The sequence below is a fragment of the Aythya fuligula genome, chromosome 2 (genome assembly GCF_009819795.1).
Source record: "Aythya fuligula isolate bAytFul2 chromosome 2, bAytFul2.pri, whole genome shotgun sequence".
NCBI classification, from domain to species: Eukaryota; Metazoa; Chordata; class Aves; order Anseriformes; family Anatidae; genus Aythya; species Aythya fuligula.
Genome location: NC_045560.1, coordinates 140,332,263 through 140,352,190, shown reverse-complemented (window position 1 = coordinate 140,352,190; position 19,928 = coordinate 140,332,263). Strand labels below are relative to the sequence as shown.

Here is a 19,928-nt window from a genome sequence, read left to right as displayed (position 1 = left end):
ATCAATTAACTGCGTAAGTACTTGCTAGTAACCAGGAAGCTATTAATGAAGGAAGGCTAAATAGGTGACCTACCCTATCAGGCAAGCAACATTTCTGGAACTGCTGTTTTTAATTGGTTTTCTATTGCACCCAGTCTGCTTTTGTCGAGAGGGGAGATGATCTAGCATTCCCCGTGTGTATGAACTAATCAGCTTTTTTAAGCTAAATGGTGTTTGGTAAGTACAGAGTATTTAAAGTTTCTACGTAAAACAAAGGGAATTCATACTTAACTTCAGAATTATCCTGTTTGTGGCAAACATGTGAAGTGTGTACACCCTATGCATAAATAGCAGGATTCTATATAACACATGTTAAGAACTGTTCTTTCTATTGACACATCTTATTTTGATGACCTCCATTTTGTAAGCTAATCAACAATTTGTACCTAAGTACCTTTTATTTTTTGAATAATCTGCTTGATATACTTATGATAAAGACAGTGTAAGAGTGTAATCACATGATTCAATAAGACGCATTCAATACTATGTCTTTAAAAAGAATTTTTAATATATCCACCTATGAACAAGTCTTGAAACAAATCCCTTAACTTACAAGTTTGTCACAAGGTCTCCACCTTCAACAGTTGAATATCTGCTATTAAGAAACCCAAAATATTTACACGAGACGTTATGTTTCCACACCACACTGGCATTAGTTACTGTTGTTTTGATACAAACTGCTGGTACTATAACTGAATATATTCAGTTGAATATTTCAAACCAAATTGGACATAAGAAAAACTTTACAAAATATATTCTTTTAAAACAGCTTCACATGCAAAAATTGAGAGCAGAAAGCATGCTTTATGTTTACATAAGCTGAGGTAATATGTAAGCTTGCTACAAACTTACAGCAGCTTCTACATAACACAACTTTTAATTAGTATCCTGACAGCAACACAAGAAAAAAGATTAGAAGAATGCTTGTATGAATTTCATCTCCCAGCCCCACAAATTTCTGCATAGGTAGCTGAAACTATCAAGACATGAGAAAAAAAATAATACACAAGTTACATAGAAAGTTCTGCAGTGAGGAAAAAATAAACATCCAAGATCTAACACCTCAGCAATTATCTTACATTGCAACACTGGGCAAGCTGTAGAAGGCAATAATAAAAGTGGTTTCTAGCCAACAACATAAGTACTTTCCTGGGGTGTTCTTCCTACAAGGAAATATACATTGAACTAATTCTACATTTTTATATATATATTAAAAAGCAAGTCTGTACAAGAGTGCCCACATGATGAAGTTTGATATATAGATTATATTATGATAAGCTTTAATAGCTATAAACAATAATCAAGATGTTAAGCTGATTTTTAAACATCCTCTAGAAATTCTGAGTCTGAAAATTGTAGCTCTGCATCCTGCCATCTTCATCCAAGACATTAAAAGACATTTCTTCCCTAATTTACTAATTGTAGATTTAAAAATTAAAAAAATACCTAAAAGAAGCCTTCATTACTGATGATATTAAAAACTTTTAAAGATGTCACAAATATTTCCAAGGGAAGTTGAGTCAACCAGTAATGAGTAAAATACACTGGAAGTTGCACCTACAATGACAGCATACAACATTTTCCTCTTCCACATCAAATATTTTGTTGCCAAAGTTTCTACCCAACCTTGCAATACAACACATGCTTCCTTGTCATGCTGCTGAAGACTGCAAGGCCATTACAATTATGGCTGTGCTATATTTTCCAATCTTATCAAAACTTTGCCAGCAGCCTAATCATTTCTTGCCACAGAAGGCTGGTTCAAATACTCTTACACAAGTCAAAAGAAACACTGGAAGACAGGCTGAAGTCATTTAGGATCCCATACAGGCCTTAACCTATACATGGAACAGGCCTCTATTAGAACAAGCAAATTCTCTCAGCCCCCATCATTAGCTAGAAATACAGAAATCCCATACTGTAACTTATATACATACTACATTTGTATGTACCTCCCCGCCAAAATTAGGTTTCCTTTCTCTTTTTTCTAGCTTGTGCATGCAAGTGTCTAAAGAATTTCCAGACAGGTACCCCTCAGGAGGTCAAGTTAAGTTATTCTCTACCCTTCTGGCAAGGGAATAGAAGAATATAGCCTTGCTCAGATAACGAGCTCTGTTCCTTTTGCCAGAAATAAAGCAGAAAGGCAATTCCTTTCCAGAGCAGATGGATCTACTGTGCATTATATTCACAACATTTCAGGAAAATACTGGCAACCAGGGGGAGGGAAGGAGCCTATTGAAGGCACATGTAAGGAAAGCAGATCCCAGGAGAACTCCCACCACTAGGCACCCAAAAGCTCATGATCTACAATTTTTATGTCCCCTTCCATGTCTAATGCAGTAACCCCTTCCCATCCATCAGTGCCCACTTTGATTCTTTCCCTCTGATAGCATTATTTCCTCCTCGTTACATGGATACAGGATGCAAACGCTTCACATCCTACTTTGACCCAAGTCCCCTGGGTCTAGAAGCGATGGATGCAGGCAGCGCTGGGCTACATGTGCGCCCCCCACTCAGCCAGACAAGCACAGGACATCACCATCAAACTCCCAGCCTCTGCCCACACCAAGCACTTGAGCTGTCTGATCTTTGAGAATTTGTGCACGTCACCAAGAGCATCAGAAGCAAAACCGGGCAGTATTTTAATTGTGAAAATGGGTCAGAGTAGCAGGGACATGCGTTCTAGTTCCCTGGTGGTACGCTATAAAGCCTCCAGCGATCTTGCTGAATGAAAGTAAACTCATCTTCCAGCCATCCTTGTATTCCTAGTGTGATACGAGACATGGGAAAGCCAACACAGCTGTCAGCATAGGATGCAGTGGTCTGAGAAGACCTCAGCAGCAGTGGGAATCACTCATTTTACTTACGTGAATACTTCGTGTTCTCAGACCACAGGTATAAGAAGAGACTGAGACTACTGATCGTGCTGCATCACATGGGACCTCAAGAGTCAGCCTAAACATGTTTAACAAGTGGCTTTGTGGTGCTATGTTAGCAGGTCTGTAGCCATGCTGTTTCAGACAAACAAGATGACACTGTGTAACATCTAAATTGATTATTTAATTCTGAACTACCAGTTAGTAGGACTGGGTCTCTACAACAGCTTGATACCCTGAAGAGAAAGAGTACACGCATCAGAGCCATAAGTAACAACAGAATACTTGAACTGTGTACAACTTAAAAGACTGCAACTAGAAGACAGATAGGTAGAGAAGACAGCATTTAAAATGACACCAAAACAATATTTTGTCTGAATGATGGATGCAAGTATAGAGAAACCGACGAGTTCAGTGAAGCATTGTAGTGGGGTTACGTGGCAAGGTTTTAGTAACAGAGGGCTGCAGGGGTAGCCTCCGAGAGAAAAATCCAGAAGCTGCCCCATGGTAGATAAGGGCCAGTTCCAGTCAGCTCCAAAGGGGACCCACCACTTCCTAGAGCCAGGCCAATGAGTGATGTTTGCTCTTCTGTGAGAACAGATTTAAGAAAAAACAAAACAAAACTGTTGTGCCACAGCAGCTGTGAGAGTGAGGAGTGAGAACCATCCCTGCAGGCCCCAAGGTCAGTGCAGCAGGAGGGCAGGAGGTGCTCCAGGCAGGCAGTAGCAGTTCCCCTGCGGCCTGTGGAGAGGCCCCTGGTGGAGCAGGCTGTCCCCCTGCAGCCCATGGGTCCCACATGGAGCAGATCTCCACGCGGCAGCCCATGGAGGAGCCCCCAGTGGAGCAGGTGGATGTGGCCTGGAGGAGGCTACAGCCCATGGAGAGCCCCCGCAGGAGCAGGCCCTGGGCCGGAGCTGCAGCCCATGAAGAGGAGCCCACGCAGGAGCAGGAGGTCTGGGGGGAATTGCCACCTGTGGGGGACCCGTGCTCGAGCAGTATGCCCCTGGGGGATGGACCCCGTGGGACAGAGCCATGTGGGAGCAGTGCTTGAAGAGCTGCTGCCTGTGGGCAGCCCCTGCAGTCTCAGTTTGGGAAGGACGGCATCCCATGGGAGGGACCCCACAGGGAGCAGGGGCAGAGAGGGACCCCAGCCCCCATTCCTGTGCACCACTCAAGGTGGTGAGGAGATAGAAGAGAGTGGATGGGAAGGTGTGTTTTTAGATTATTTTCTCTCCTTCTCACTTCTCTAGCTTGTTAGTAACTGGCAGTAAGTGTTGCTAATCTCCCTATGCTGAGTCTGATTTGCCCATAACAAGAGTTGAGTGATGACCTTGTCTTTATCTCAAGCCTTGAGTGCTTTCCATTGTATTTTCTCCACTTTTCCCTTTGAAAAGGGTAAGTGAGAGAGTTGTGGTTGAGCTTACCTGCACACCTGAATAAGACCACCACAAGCATAAGAACTGCTACCTCATCATCAACAGAACTAGAATAAGAGTCCTGCTTTCTAACTTACTTATACAAATTAGGAAAGGGGTTTTTAGGAACAGAGCTTCAGATAAGGTAACTTGAGTCTTAAAATATGTAATAGTAGCATCACTCATATGATATTTGAAGACAACTTCAGTTGAATTCCAACATTTACAGGTGGCTTCTACTAATTGCCTCTGTAAGGCCCCTCACCATTGAATTCTGGTTGACTAAAAGTACTTTCCATGTGGCACCATTTCAAATCAGTATGACAAGGGTGGCATTTCTCATTTCTTAAACCATCTGCCCTGGCTTGCAAACTTCCCATTTTCAGTTTTCATGCTTCTAGCACATCCTTTAGACTTCTTGCAGTAAGTGCTGATAAAGAGAACAAGATTTGAACCAAGAAACAATGCAGTGAAATACACCAAAGTAGAACTGCTTACAAATATCTTCAAATTTTCCATGGAGTAAAATGTATTAATCTTTCTTTACTCCACTGTTTTTCTGCAATATCTAAAACACAAACTTTAAAATATTAAATAGCTTTCAATGATATCCAAACTTTATTCTTTTACTAATGTCATTGTTATCAACAATTACACAAACAACTTTTTCCAGAAGAATTTATAAGCTAAACAAGAATCCTTTAAAAAAGGAAACAAGCTGAACAAGTCAACAATTAATTCAAATTACTTGCAGTTAGTCACTGAGCTTATTATGGTCAAGAAGATGTAATAAAAAGGTGGAGTGTTTTTTTTTTTGCAAAAAAGAACTGTGCATTACACAACAGATACGTATGCATTTAAGAAAGAGGCAGCAGACTTGTTAAGTGTTTATCGAGAAAAATCTTTTTAGAGAATATTAAAAAAGCAAACAGCATGTGGTAGAAATTTTAAAAAATGAATCGCATGAGGAAGTAAGGAAGGAAAGTAACCCTCCCTTGAAAGATTACCTAATAAGTTACTATTTAGCACCACATGAAACAATTTCCTAATTGATAAAACAGAAGAATAGATGCTACATTTTTATTAGATTAGTTCTGCTCAGTAGCAATTAGATCTTTGTAATCTATTTATAAAGAGCCAAAAAGATTAAAATAGGAAATCTCTGTATTCCAGAAGGCTTGGTGACATGTTCCTTCTCCCAACCCCTGAGCTCCTAACAGCAGGGGCTACATCTCAGCAGAGCAGTTGTCTCATTGACCCTTCTCCTCCTCCTGCAGTTAAGTATGAACTATTATTTTCAGTTATATCCTAAAATTTTAGGAAGCTGGAGAGAGTGAGGGGGTGAAGAACAAGAGACAAACAGTAGCCTACAAGATGTTAGTCTACAGCTTTCTAGCTGAAGTTTTAGCAGTTCTGGCCAAGGCAGCACCATAAACAATGCCCCCTTTCATCTTCTTCCCTATGCTAAGCAACTGCTTGCCACTGTGTGGTTCAGTCTTTCCTAGTAAGTCATGTTCTTGAAACCACTAAGATAAATGATAAATCTCATGACCATTTTGTTCATTTTTCTTAAATGCACAGGCCCAAACTAAATGCACGAGACCTCAGAATGATGTTGCAGTTATTAACATATCTAAATAACTTTTTCCTGCAACATGGATTCAACCATGATTTAAGTTCATTTTGTGATCCTCATAACATAGGACCCTCTAGTCAGCTGTATAGCACATAGGCAGAAATAATTAACTACATGATTTCAGGACAGAAGAAGAATCAGTAGAGTAAGATTTAAGGTATCCTGTATTGGCAGGCCACTTCCTGAAATGGTTAGAAGACAGAGCCTGCTCCATGCATGACACTCCTACTACCTACATCACACTGGCTTTTTCTAAAAAAAATGTTTCATATTCAGGGTAAACAGGAATACTTCACCAAGTTTTCTGATTATGCCATAGAATGTGTTAATAACAGTAAATTTCCTCCAATGTTTCACCTAAATATATACATATGAAGTTTAATATGTCAGAGCCTAACCAGCTGCAATCTCCACTTACTGTAGAACCTTTTAGCAGGCCAAATAAATGTACATGTATGTAATAATGAAAACATGCAAGTCAGAAAATGATACTCTGAGATTGAAAAGGAAGTTAACTTACAAGCATTTCTGACAATAGTCTTTTAATTTCAGACATTTAAAACTGTTTAGTTGTACATCAACACAACAGCAAATACACAGCTTGAAGGGCAAGCAATAAATCCAGTTAACCTTAGCTCACATCTTCATGATTTTACACTTCACCTTGTCATATTTAAGACAATGGTGCTTACTTTTTTCAGGAGCTCAGAATCAGTTAGCATATCCTAATGATGCAGCAGATGATGTGCTGTAAAATTACGTGCTCTAAAACTGCTCTGCAATCATGGAAATAGATCTACTTGTGCATGTGAAGTTATAATCAGTGCTTCTGTAAATACTGTATTGTACAAGTTTATTGCATTAGGCTTGCAAATGGCATCTAACTGGGGGGACCAGTCAACATATTAGAGGGTTGGACTGCCATTCAGAGGGGCACAGACAAGCTGGAGGAACAGGCTGAAAGGAACCTTATGAAATTCAACTGGACAACAGTCCTCTATGTGGGAGGAAGGAGTCCCTTGTGTTATAAAGGCTGGCACTGAAGGTCTGACCTCAGCAGAACAGTTCTAATGTTAGAAATTGGAATTGATCAGAAAGATAGCAATGCAACATGACACAATAAAACAGAAAAATGCAATACAATCAAAGGATATAATTAATAGAATAAATTGTACCTATATTATAAACTAATCTAGCAGGTAACTGAAACAGAAACAAAACTTTAGTAAAACAACTAATATATCAGAACCCTAATGAGTAGTAACAACTCAATTAAGAATTATTACCTATGCCAAAAACTAGTTAAACAGGAAAGTGAAACAGAAACTAGCAGAATGGAGGGATATACTTATGAGGTCCCAATAGACTAGCCTTAAAAGCAACTCAATCACATATCAGCAAACAAAATTGGAAGCCAACAGCAAGTCAATAACAAAAGTCAAAATAACATTAAGAATTCTGTAGTCCCAAATCCTGGAGAAAAGAAGCAAGGTGAAATGTAGCAGTACAAAGCATAAGGTGAAGTGAAAGAACATTTAACATCACATATCCACTGAACACTGAAGAATTTCTGATATAAACTAGTAGAGCACAGTTGGAAGATTGTGCATACATTAACATATCACAAGATGACTGAGTCACCAGCCCAACACAGGCATAAGAAAATGTAATCTCTGAATGTATCAACTGAAGTATTTTCAGACATGATAGAGAAACATTAATGTATTTGTAAAGGGTGCTGGTGCATTTTACATGTGCTTCATCTGGATCAGTGTGTACAAGAAAACACAAGAACTGTGTCAAACTCTCCACTTTGAAGCTTCTATCATGCTTTATCATATATCTGTTAATCTTTATCCCTATTAAACATTTAACTTTTAAAAGACTAAGTGAAAAAATAACTTACTCTATTATTTTTAGGGCTTTAATCTGAGATTTAATAAGTTAGATACTAAGTTTCACAGCAGGACTTCAGAAATGCGCTGTAACTTGGCCCTGAATATTTCTTTCTACTTGCACTGCTGTTACCTTCACTATAGTACAGAGCACCTACAGGATACATGGCTTACTGGAAATACTGCATATTGTTATCAGTCAAGAGCTGATACGACAAGAAGTGTAAATAAACCCACAGGCCACATGGTTGAAAAAACGAACTATCAAATTCAGCCTGGGTGAAAGAGGAAATAATCACAATCTCTTAATAGAAGGCAACTAGAACAATTTCTGACAAACTAAGAGGATGTTCTCAGTGACTGATTTTCATTTCTTTAACTTCTGTACTTAAAAGATATATTGCAGGAAAGCTGCATGTGCAGTTCACCTTCTCCCTCCATGAACTGACTGCAGAGAGAAGCGAGGTGAGGATGTCTTGAGAAGGACTCCAGGTGTAGAAGCCTGCACTCAGGATCAAAGTGTTACCTGGAAGAAATCTGAAGTACATCTATTCCAACCCCCACTTTACAGCAGGACTACTGTCAACATCAGATCAGGTCAGCTAGGGCTTGGTGGAGGCAAGCCAGTAAGATTTCTGAGTTACGTAAATTACCCTGTAATCTGTCCCAGTGATGTTCCACCCTCCTTGTGAAGTTCTTGTTATGTCCAGATTGAACCTCCTAAGCCCAAACTTGTGGCTGTTGTGCCTTCCTTTATCATCTGTTACAACTGAGAAGAGCATGGCCCTTTAAGCAGATGTATGTCACTCTCAGACTGCCCCTAAACCACCCTGATGATTTGCAAGGCTAAAGGCCAGCTCCCTCAGCCCCACACAGGTTGTATATCCTATACCCCTAAATATACTGGCACTCTTCTGCTGTACCCTCTGAAGTTCCTCAGCAGCCTCTTGAACTTTGCTGCACAAAACAGGAGTCTGCATACAATCTCACCAGTGCTACAGAAAGGAAGCAAAATAACTCTTTGAGCAATGCTCTCCCTTTCACAGCAGATAAAGGAAACAGCATACTAAGCTATGGGACATGCTGTTGGCTCATTTAAGTAATGTTTGTATGGTTGAGACTCAAATTAAACTGGATGCTCAAGTTAATTCTGCATTGAGGATTACCCTTAATCACACATTCCCTAAAGCCCTGAGTTGCATCTTAAAGCAAAGAAAAACACATGCAATTTCAGCACACTAACACCTGCAATATATACACCAATAAACAAGACAAAAAAGATACACAGCTACCATGCTGTGTGATGTGGTTGACGTGGCTGGACAGCAGGGATGCCATCCAGAGGGACCTGGACAGGCTTGAAAGGTGGGCCTGCATGAACCTCATGAGGTTCAACAAAGCCAAGTGCAAGGTCTTGCACCTGAGCCAGGATAATCCCAAGCAGAAATACAGGCTGGGTGGAGAACAGGTGGAGAGCAGCCCTGAAGAAAAGGACCTGGGGGTGGTGGTTGTTGAAAGACTCAACATAAGTTGGCAATGTGCATGCTTACACCCCAAGATACGTTTGGTTTTCTGAGCTACAAAAACAGCATGGCCAACAGGTGAGGGAGCTGATTCTCCTGCTCTACTCTGCTCTCATGAGAACCCACCTGGAGAGCTGCATTGAGCTCTGGAGCCCCCAGCACAAGGAAGACACAGACCTGTTGGAGCAAGTATAGAAGGGGGCCACAAAAGTGATCAAGTAACACCTCTCCTATGAAGACAGGCTGAGGGAGTTGGGGTCGTTCAGCCTCAAGAAGAAAAGTCTTGGGGCAGACCCTATAGTGGCCTTCCAGTACCTAAAGGGGGCTAAAGGAAAGCTGGAGAGGGATTCTTGGTCAGGGAGTGGAATGACAGGACAAGCAGCAGTTGTTTTAAATTATCTGATCTATATCTATAGATTAGATATAAGGAAGAAAGTCCTCTCTCAGAGGGTAGCGAGGCACTGGCACACATTACCCAGATAAGCTATGGATGTCCCATACCTAGGGGTGCTCAAGGCCAGGTTGGATGGGCCCTGGGCAACCTGGTCTGGTGGGAGGTGTCCCTGCCCATGGCAGGGGGCTGGAACTGTACAGGCTTTAAAGGTTCCCTCCAACCCAAACCATTCTGTGACTGATTCTGTTCTAAAGCTTCCCAGTAAATCCAGGCCATACGCATAAACTGGCTTCTTCTAGAAGTTATCAATTACTATTATCAACTACCTTTAGAAGTGGCATTTTAAAGCTTACATGACTTTTTCCTTAAAGTAATTACAGACTCAAATTATTGGTAGCACCTTTGTTAGAGCTGGATGCTTTCTCCAGCACTTGCGTTTCTCCTTACATTTTTATCCTCCATGACACTCATTAAGAGACAGAATGCCTTCATCAAGTTATTCCACCAGCATGGCTGACACAAACAACCAACTGGTCAGACAGGTTTACAGCCTCCCACAGCACTATTCAGCCTCCCAACCTCTCCTTCCTCCCTTCTAAGAAAGAGCAAACTGTTCAGCACATACCTGTAGAAGGCTTGCAGCAGTGATTTGAGGTACAGCGTTCAGCCAGGATAACTTCCCAGAACTTAGAAACCTTACAGTGCACTGCAGCTATTAAACTGCTTCAGAAGCCAACCAAACAAAAAAAGCTGTAGAATCACTAATATTACAAGAACAAAATTGAGATACTTTAAGATGTAAAAATAAAAATAGTTTTTAATTATTTTAAAAGGTTGGTTTGTTTCCAAAATTAGAGTTTTCACATTTCACAAGGAAGTATGAATAAGCATATTTATAGAAGAACTATTCTAAGAAATAACAGAGTCATTAGTGAACCATGTAAAGAAAATAACCAAAAAGATCCTTCTAAAAGTCACAGGTGGGGGGAAAAATGCTAGAGTAATAAGTCTGACTCCAGAGCACTGCATACAGACTGAACATTTGGAGTAGTTAGTGTTTGCCATTACAGTTTGAGTTAGTGTCATGGGACCCATCTCTAATTAAATTTAAATCCAACCTCTGTTATAAGTGTTGTAATCATTGTCACAGCTTCCATAGCACCTACCACCATAGCACAGGCAGTCTGTGGAACCCAGCAAGTGCTTGCCACAGGAAGACTTCTGAATTCCATAAGAGTTTGCTTCTGCCTATAAGCAACTGAAACCCTGTGAAGGGAAAGTACAGAGCCAAGATCTAATACCTTCAGCAGTAGTCTTGGCCTAGAATTAACCCAAAGTATGGTTCTGTCAGAAAGACACATCAGATTCTGTATCTGAAGAAATCCATCTCACATTCTAGAACCATACTCTCACTGATGCTAACTTTAAATATTATATTATAAAAGAATGAGGAAATACACTTTCTGCTAAAAGACGGGGGGGGGGGGGGGGGTGGAAATGAACAATATCATGCAGTCCAAATTAATCTTTTGTGCCAGAGCAGGAGGAAAAAATAGCCATAGAAAGCTTCCTCCTCCAAGTCTTCACATGAATCAGCAGCTGAACACCTGGCCTTGTAACTGACTGAAGATCAAAACATGTCTGAAGTGTTTCACTGTCATTTTGATTCTGTGAAAGAACAATAGCCTCCGTTAACAAGCCCTTAACATTTTGTAGATACCTTATTGGAGGTACTTTATCTCACTGCTGAAACAGGTTGCTGTCTCTTTCACACCCTGTTACACCTTTAGGCTGGGGGCCAGAGAGGGCCCCCAAAGAAAGACAAGGTAGCATTGCAAACATCAGTGGTCAGGTATTACCCTTTCCGTACAAAAGGCATGATCCAAGGCATACAAGGAGATGTTATCTTCACATCTCATGCTGCATGGGCACTTCCCTTGCCTATTACAGTAGGTAGCAGAACTTGCTTCTGATAAAAAAGTTATTTTACTTACTCCAAATAACCTGAAGGAAGAGAACAATAAAACTTCGGCATTACTTTAGCATTACTTTTCACTAGAGGCCTGACTTCACACTTACCTACAGACTATGGCAAAAGTGATCACCCACTTAGGGCAGGGCTGCTGAGGACAGAAAGCACAAACAGATTTACCGTTCCCTGAATACTGCTCCTCAGATTTTTAGGAAGCATTTTCACAAGCTCAGCTTCATGTGGCTTTCTTCCCCAGCAGTCCCTAGAGTGTGCTACTTTTACTAGTCGAGGCAAGGCTTGTTTCTTTGCTCCAGCTGGCAGCATTACTTCCCTAGTGCCCTCGTGGTGGAGGCAGAGGAGGACCAGGCGAGCAGTGCCCACCCACTGCCCACCCCTCTTGGGTCTTTGTAGTGTTTCTTGCCAGCCCCCTGCCCACCTCCCACGAGGGAGTTACCGTCCCACAGTGACAGCAGACAGCATTATCAAGATTGGGGTGACACAGGACCAAAGAAAAGCCCTGCCCACCCCACCTAACCACCAAAAGGCAGACGCACTATTTCTGCCCTCAGCAGCACCCCAACTGCTTCCAAGTGCTGCAAGTTCTCCAGGACCACCTGGAAGACAGAAACCACTTTACACACACCCGGGAGAGCTCAAACCAAGCAACTTTTCCCCAGTCACCCCCACCACCACACACACACTTAATAGAAGTACCAGGCAGACACACGGGAACACAAACACCGCAGCAACGCCCCCAAACCCGGGGGCATTGGTCTCACCGCCCCCCTCCCTGAGGGCAAGGGGCCTCCCCCTGCCTGGCGGGGGGACACCGCCGGCACCACGCGGCCCTCTCCTCCTTCCTCCTCCTCACGGAGCTCGGCAGCCACCCCTGGCCTCCCGCTTCAGCCCCCGTCCCCCCGCTACCTGGCGGCGGCTCCGAGGCGGGGTGCGGAGCCCCGCGGCCGAGGCCGTCCTGGAAGCGGACCTGGCGGAGGCCGCCGGGCACGACCCCCCAGAGGCGGCCGGCGGTGCCGCGCAGCAGGCGGCTGCCCTTGCCGGTGATGGCGGTGAGGTAGTCCATGGCGCCGGGGCTCCTACCGGCCGGGGGGGCCCATGGCCGGGCCGGGCTGAACACGCAGCTCCGCCGGCCCCGCTCCACAACTTGGGCAAACTTCGGGGCCCGGCCCCGCCTCCATTTAAAGGCGCCGCCATTTGCGGGGGGGGAGTACGGACGGCACGGAGCCGTAAGGGGAGATACAAGTGGGTATATCCCCCCACTATGCTTCAGGGTTTCTTCATTTTTTTTTTTTTCCCGCAGGAGGTGGACGGGGGGAGTTTGGGGGCTCTTTTCTGTGCTGCCTGGTGCCCGGCAAGGCCCGCGCTGCTGCCGGCCCCCGGCAGCCACAGGCGGAGCGGTGCCGGCAGCTCCCTCGCTGTCCCGCTGCCAGAACGCTTGGGACTTTACTTCCTGGGGGTCTGTCGTGGTTTAACCCGGCTGGCAGCTAAACACCACGCAGCCGTTCGCTCACCCTCCCCCCTCCCTCTCTGGGACGGGGGAGAGAAATGGAAAGTGAAGCCCGTGAGTTGAGATAAAGACAGTTTAATAAGACAGGAAAAAAAAATAACAAAATAATAATAACAATAATAATAATGATGATACAATGGTGATAATACGAAAGTAATAATAGTATGTACAAACAAGTGATGCACAATGCAATTGCTCACCACCCGCTGACCGATGCCCAGCCTAACCCCGAGCAGTCCGGCCCCCTCCCCCCGGCTAGCCACCCCTATATATTGTTTAGCATGACGTCAGATGGTATGGAATACCCCTTTGGCTAGTTTGGGTCACCTGTCCTGGGTCTGTCCCCTCCCAGCTCTTACTGCACCCCCCAGCCTGCCCGTTGGCAGGACAGAGCAAAGGCTGAGATGTCCTTGGCTTAGTATAAGCACTGCTCTGCAACAATTAAAGCATCGGGGTGTTATCAGCACTCTTCTCATTCTAAGCCAAAACACAGCATTCCACCAGCTACTAGGAAGAAAATTAATTCTGTGCTAACTGAAACCAGGACAGGGTCTCAAGCTGACTGACCGCCACCTACACATATTTATGAACTTATCTGCAGTTTGGGGAGTTAGTTATATTTTGTGCAAACCTGCTGCTTTACGGTGTTGTGCCAGGAAGCTTTCTGTTTACTCAAAACTTTCGTGTCTCTGCTTCCCTTCACTAGGAAGCACAAAACCCGTGAATCAAGGCAGTCCCTTACATCTTGTGACAGTTGTGGACGTTAGGGTACTTTAGCACTGCAGCTGTGACGCTATCGGGTTTTGCTGTTTTGCTTTTGATACTCTAATCACCTTCCTATTGCCTGGGAAGCCACTTTCCTCATTGTGCTAGGCCAGCCAGGTCCCAGAATCACACGATGGCCAAGGCTGGAAGGGCCCTCTGAAGATCATCTGGTCCCATCACCCAGCCGAGCAGGATCACCCGGAGCACATTGCACAGGATGGTGTCCAGGTGGGATTGAATATCTCCACAGAAGGAGACTCCACAACCTCTCTGGGCAACCTGTTCCAGTGCCCTGTCACCCTCACCCTTTTCCCCTTCAAGTGGCAGCTAACTGCAATACCCCCACTCAGCCTTTGAACTCAGCAAGCCACTTCAGTCTTCTAGCAGAACTTAATAAATGCACAAATGTTTCTTTCTTTTTGAAAATGTCTTGGTTTGTCGTGTTCATCTGACTCTTGCATTCTTTGTGCTTGCACTTCTTGGGACTTTTAGGGTCTGAAGAAGTAAAAACGGTTAGAACATACTCCAACGTTTTTGTAGATAAAGATATCTCTAGACATTGTATCTGATGGTTGACGTAGGGCTTAAGATGTGCATCCTGCAGATGTCAAGGCCAGAAGAACAGTAAGATCATTATATTTACTACCTGTGCCATAGACCCTAAGAACACAGAACTGTAAGTTAATGTGCTTCAGTTCCAATCAGAGTATGATGTAATTATAGCTGCAAATGAAAGCATTGTTTAATAAAAAATGCTCTTGTTGAGCCAAAACTATTGTGTACATGCAGAACAGAGGAACAAAGTGCTGAGCTATCTCAACTCCTATTCACTTGTAGCAGCTGCTCAATTAAATCAGAGTTTAATGTCAGCATTTTGGAGTGCTGATTTCTGAGAGTTACTTGATGTAAATAGTGCATTCAAATCAACCCTTCTACTTACTACTTAAATCAGTTCTTTCTCAGGAGATAACGATGTTCATATTGATGTTCAAGACTTTTTTATTATTTTTTTTTCCCCCAATAAGACTTTTTCACTAAAACAAGAAATTTGCAGCAGAATTTGCTTTCCTTCCCTCTACCCTCTTCCCCTCACCATAGAACCTGCCAGTAGAGATGAACATGTAATCTGTCTGTTCCAGTACTAATGAATAAATAAGGAACTACAGAGTTACTACATGGTCCAAGTACCACCAAGTGTTTAGTATATAAACTATCCTGCCTACCAGATCTGTCTTGCCCTAAACACTGTAATTAGTTTTCATTTCATTTCAGTGTTTTTACTGTCTGCTTTGAAGAAACTATGATTGGTCTTTTTCCGTGTTGATTCTATTTTAAAGAAAATTCACCTATGTTTTGCACCAGGAATAAGCTTACAACTGTGGTGCTCAGCCCTTTTGAAACTGAGCTGGCTTGTTTACCAGTGGTCTAGCCACATATGCACCTCTGTTATATATGACATATATTGACTTATTATATTATATAGGCAATGTGTGCCATTAAGCTAAATCAAATAAATATTTTCCATGGTATTTTTGATAATTTTTACACTTAGATTGATTTTGAACATCTTTACAGAATAACGCTCCTTTATATCTTTATGTTCTCAATGTCTAGAAATAACAGAATTCTGCTGAAAAGGACTAATGAGTTTGTATATGATCTCTAGGTGTGCAAAAAGGATCTTTCCCCCAAGGATTATTTTCTAGCCTGTGGTATTGGCACAGAACATGTATCTCTGTAGCTCAACAATCATTTGAAACTGGCCCTCCAAAAGTAAGAGCTGGTCCTACCTGCTCTTAATTGCTTGTGCTTGTTACCACACTACAATGTGAGCACCAGTGTTCATTTGGCCAGTGAATGAATTGTACAGTAAAACAGATCCACTTAGAAGTATCTTTTAGTTTAGTCAAAAGTAACTAAGCATATATATAAATATTTTTTTTTTCAGGGTTAATATTATCACCAGCTAGATCTCCAGATCTGTTTCATCCTGCAACTGTGTGTAAACACCTGTGGAATCACAAGTTATAATGTAATGTAAGAATAACTAGAAGAGGCCGGAAGATAACAAGGGGAGGGAGGAAGTTGCAGGCCACTCTATCTTCAGTGTCAGTGTTTGTTAGCTCAAAGTGATAGTGAAAGTATGGCATGAGTGGTGATACCTTCGTGTCAGTATTATGCAGAAAAATACCTTCATTAACTACAGAAATGTCTGACAGAATATGTTTATATTTATGATGCAACACCTAATAATGTAGTATGCTAATCTATTTCTGTAAATAAAGGTACAACTGGTCTTGTAGCTAGATCTCATTTTCCAAAGTCCCAAACTAGATTCACAGTGAGAGCAGGCAGAAAGCTTCTTGAGCTGCATACTAAAAGAACTGATGGTGTAGGGAAGAGAGAACAAGGATCAGTTTTGATCCAATAGAAAATAACACAATGAGGAAAGAAATATTTTTAAGGTGTGAACATAGAATTATATATAAAAATATTTTAAACAAGAAAAAAAGAAAGATAAAACTGTGTAACAGCAAGTGGTAGTGACCTATAATTTCTTTGGGGACAGATCTGTTGCTTGCGAAAATAAGTGCTAATTGCAGCAACTAATTCCAGGCAAAATGCCAGCAGATGCTGTGCAAATTTCCTTGGGTCTCAGACAGTTCACAAGCCTGGTGTATAGGATATGGGCCTCTTGCTGTTCATCTTGCCAAATTTACAGTGCTACCAAGCTGCAGACAAAATGACACTAGGCTCTAACACAAAACCCCTATTTTATCTTGTGAGAAACAAGGTTTATGCATGCTTTCTGAGGAGAAAAGCTTGACTTCAGTAATTTGGCAATCAGTCAGAATTAGTGTTCATTTGTATATAAGCAACCTATATGCAACTATGTAATTTTGACAGTCTGAACCAAATGTCTCATTTAAGCTTTATTTCTCATTCTGGAGGCACCTGCTCTCATTTGATGCTATGATGATGCTGTTTGCCTTTGTTAAGTATTCTAAATTACCATATCTGGTCAAGACCCTACCCATTTACATGGTTACAAAACCTGTAATGAGTGGCTAAAATAGGGATTTGAATTAGAACATGCATAAAAGTTTTGCCTCTCTCTTACTAAAATAGATTTCATTAAAAATTAATGTCAAGTAATTCAAGATTTATTTATTTTTTTTCTTTCCTAATGAAAAGGATAAACTCTTCAGACAGAAAATCATGGACTGCAGTCTGTTTCCAATGCTATTTCAGTAAAAGACAAGTACAATGCGGAATGCATATGCGGTCCCTGAAGGAGGAACCAGAACTGAGGCATGCAGAACTCCCACATTCTCAGGCACATTTCCCTGTTAACCCACTAGTTTGAATGATGAAGTATGGAACTACATAGTTCTAGAAGCAAAAGTGGTTACACAAATCAATTTTTTAGAATGTTCAAATAGTTCCAAAGTTCAGTGTCCCTATAAACTCGGGAGAAGTTGATAAGGTGACACTGAGTAAATGGGCATGATGAAAACAGGTTCTTTATTGAGAACCGTGGGTTAGGTGTGTCTGTCCATATGGGGTTTCACAATGCTACATGCTCTTCTCAGACTAGACACTGAGCAAGAAGGAAGCTACCAGCATCTACATAATAGCTTCAGAAATGGTAAACCTGGAGTCTCAGGCTTCAACAGGTAGGGATATAGTTTAGTTTTTCATAATCAGCTCCTTATCAGATTAGAATGAAATGGGGATGAGTCTCCATCTCAGCCATTGAAGCTGATCACTCTTCCTTAGAATATGTAGCACTGAAAGGACAAGACAGAATAAACATTGGGAACAAGGGACTTTGGCATTCCTTTGTTGTGGACTGCAATACTTCCAGTATAGCTTGTGTATTTGATTATTCTTGAAATAGCATTGAAAAAGACAGGACCCCATTACAGCCTCTCTTAGGATAGTGGCTTTCTCAGTACAAAACTGAGTCAAACACCTATTTTATTTGTATTTGAAACTTGGCTCAATAAATCTTTAATTTCTTTTTGTAGAAAACAAAAAACAAAACATGTCTAGACAACTGCACATTAAGTTTCTCCAGGCTGAGGTAAACATTTGGATAGCTGTCTTGGACCTAGGTACCTCAGTCTCCCCCTAAAATGCATTTAAACATGAAAGTACACAGTCCTAAGCACTGCTCCTTTTAGGTTTAATTTCATAATATTTAAGTACTATAACATTTGTTGTGTTTAGTTTTTGTCTTATCAAATTAAGAAGTTTAAAGAAGACAAGTCATTCCTGTCAGATGCTGCTGCAACACCTGACCTGTTTGTGCTTTGTCTGTTCTGATAAAGGTTGCGGTTACATCAATTTTATGTTTTTGTTTGTTAGGTTGGTATCTATCCTAATCCAAGTCAGACTATTTAGGACAGCCCAACAAATCCTTTTGACTAATTACAGTAACCTCTGAGGAGAAAGCAATTTTTGTTTTTCTAGATAGATTTTTAAAATCTTGATGCCATAACTTCAGTTAGATAGTAAAGGTAGAAACACCATACAAATACAACATACAATCAAATCTAAGACATTACTGAAATAGAAAAAGGGCAGAATTAATAAGTTTCCTGTGCTGACACGTGACATAGTCTTGAAAATGTATATTAAGCATATGAAACTCAACAGAAGTGAATCTAAAGTGAGTGTATTTTACTCCATAATATAAGTGTAGTCTCATCTTTCAAAATAATTCAGATTTCAAAAGCATGCCACAATTTTTGACACTTCTGGAAGCACAAATTTTCAGCTGCATGTGGCCTGTTTTTTTTAGAGCAATTAGGTAGATAACAACCTTTGTTTCCTTCAGTTACCTACCTTCCCTGAAAAATGATATCCTGTAGTCACTATCCAACTCTCATCTATGCTAAAAGTATTTTTCAAAATAAAAAGTGACAGAATTAGTGTAACTAAAATGTATATTCTAAAACTAAATCTGTATTTTCCTTATTTTCCCAAGGAATATTATGGATGCTTAGATGTAGAAATGTTCCACACTACAATAACATACAACAGCATTTGTTATAATATCTGTTCTGCACTACAATAACATATATCAGCATTTGTTATAATACCAAAGATACAAACATGGAGGTTTTCAAATTTGTCCCTGAAGACAAACACATATCTTGCTGTGACTTTTCCATGTTTATGGCAGAACTTCAGTTTCCAGTGCAATTACACAGCTGTATATATAGTCTACATTATCAAATAAACATGAAATAACCTCCAGGTCTTCAGTTCATACTTATTTAATAATAATAATAGCTTATTATGAAGGGAACATTCTGTTCTGTCCAGGAAATTTTCTGAAAATTAATTTAGACCCTAAGGGATATGCATGCACAGGCATGCATATACAGACACCCATGCAGTTTAATGATGCTCAATAGGTAGAATAATAGTGGAACAAAGTTAATTTTCAGTAGGCACAGATGTGTCCCTGTCTTTATGTCATCATCGTACTGGCATTTTGTTCTTTCATCATAAGTTTTGAAACTCAGTGTGGAAAACACTGACAATGTAATTGGTAACTGTAGTATTTACTAGCTAATCCCATTCTCCACAGACATAATTTATACAAAAGATAAATACTGCCTATGAAAGCAGATCAGAAAATTGATTATTCATCGTGTATTTGAATCCTATACAGTCTTCTCTCTTTTTTTTTTTTTCCTTTTTGCAGTACAACTATAACAATTCTTTCCTTAACACTCTTAAATGCTTATCATATTTTTATCATATTAAATACTTATCATATTTTTAATGTACTGTATCCCCCTAAGGAGGTTACAGAAACTTGCTCAGAAATGATAGAACCAGATTCCAACTCGCCATAGACTTTTTTTGCATTG

At 41.1% G+C, this 19,928-nt stretch overlaps 1 protein-coding gene across 4 annotated transcripts in view; it reads right to left on the bottom strand.

Annotated features, from left to right (window-relative positions):
* Positions 1–19,928, bottom strand: part of OXR1 (oxidation resistance 1) — a 235,141-nt gene that overhangs the window by 63,411 nt on the left and 151,802 nt on the right. The gene's annotated exons all lie outside the window — the stretch shown is intronic.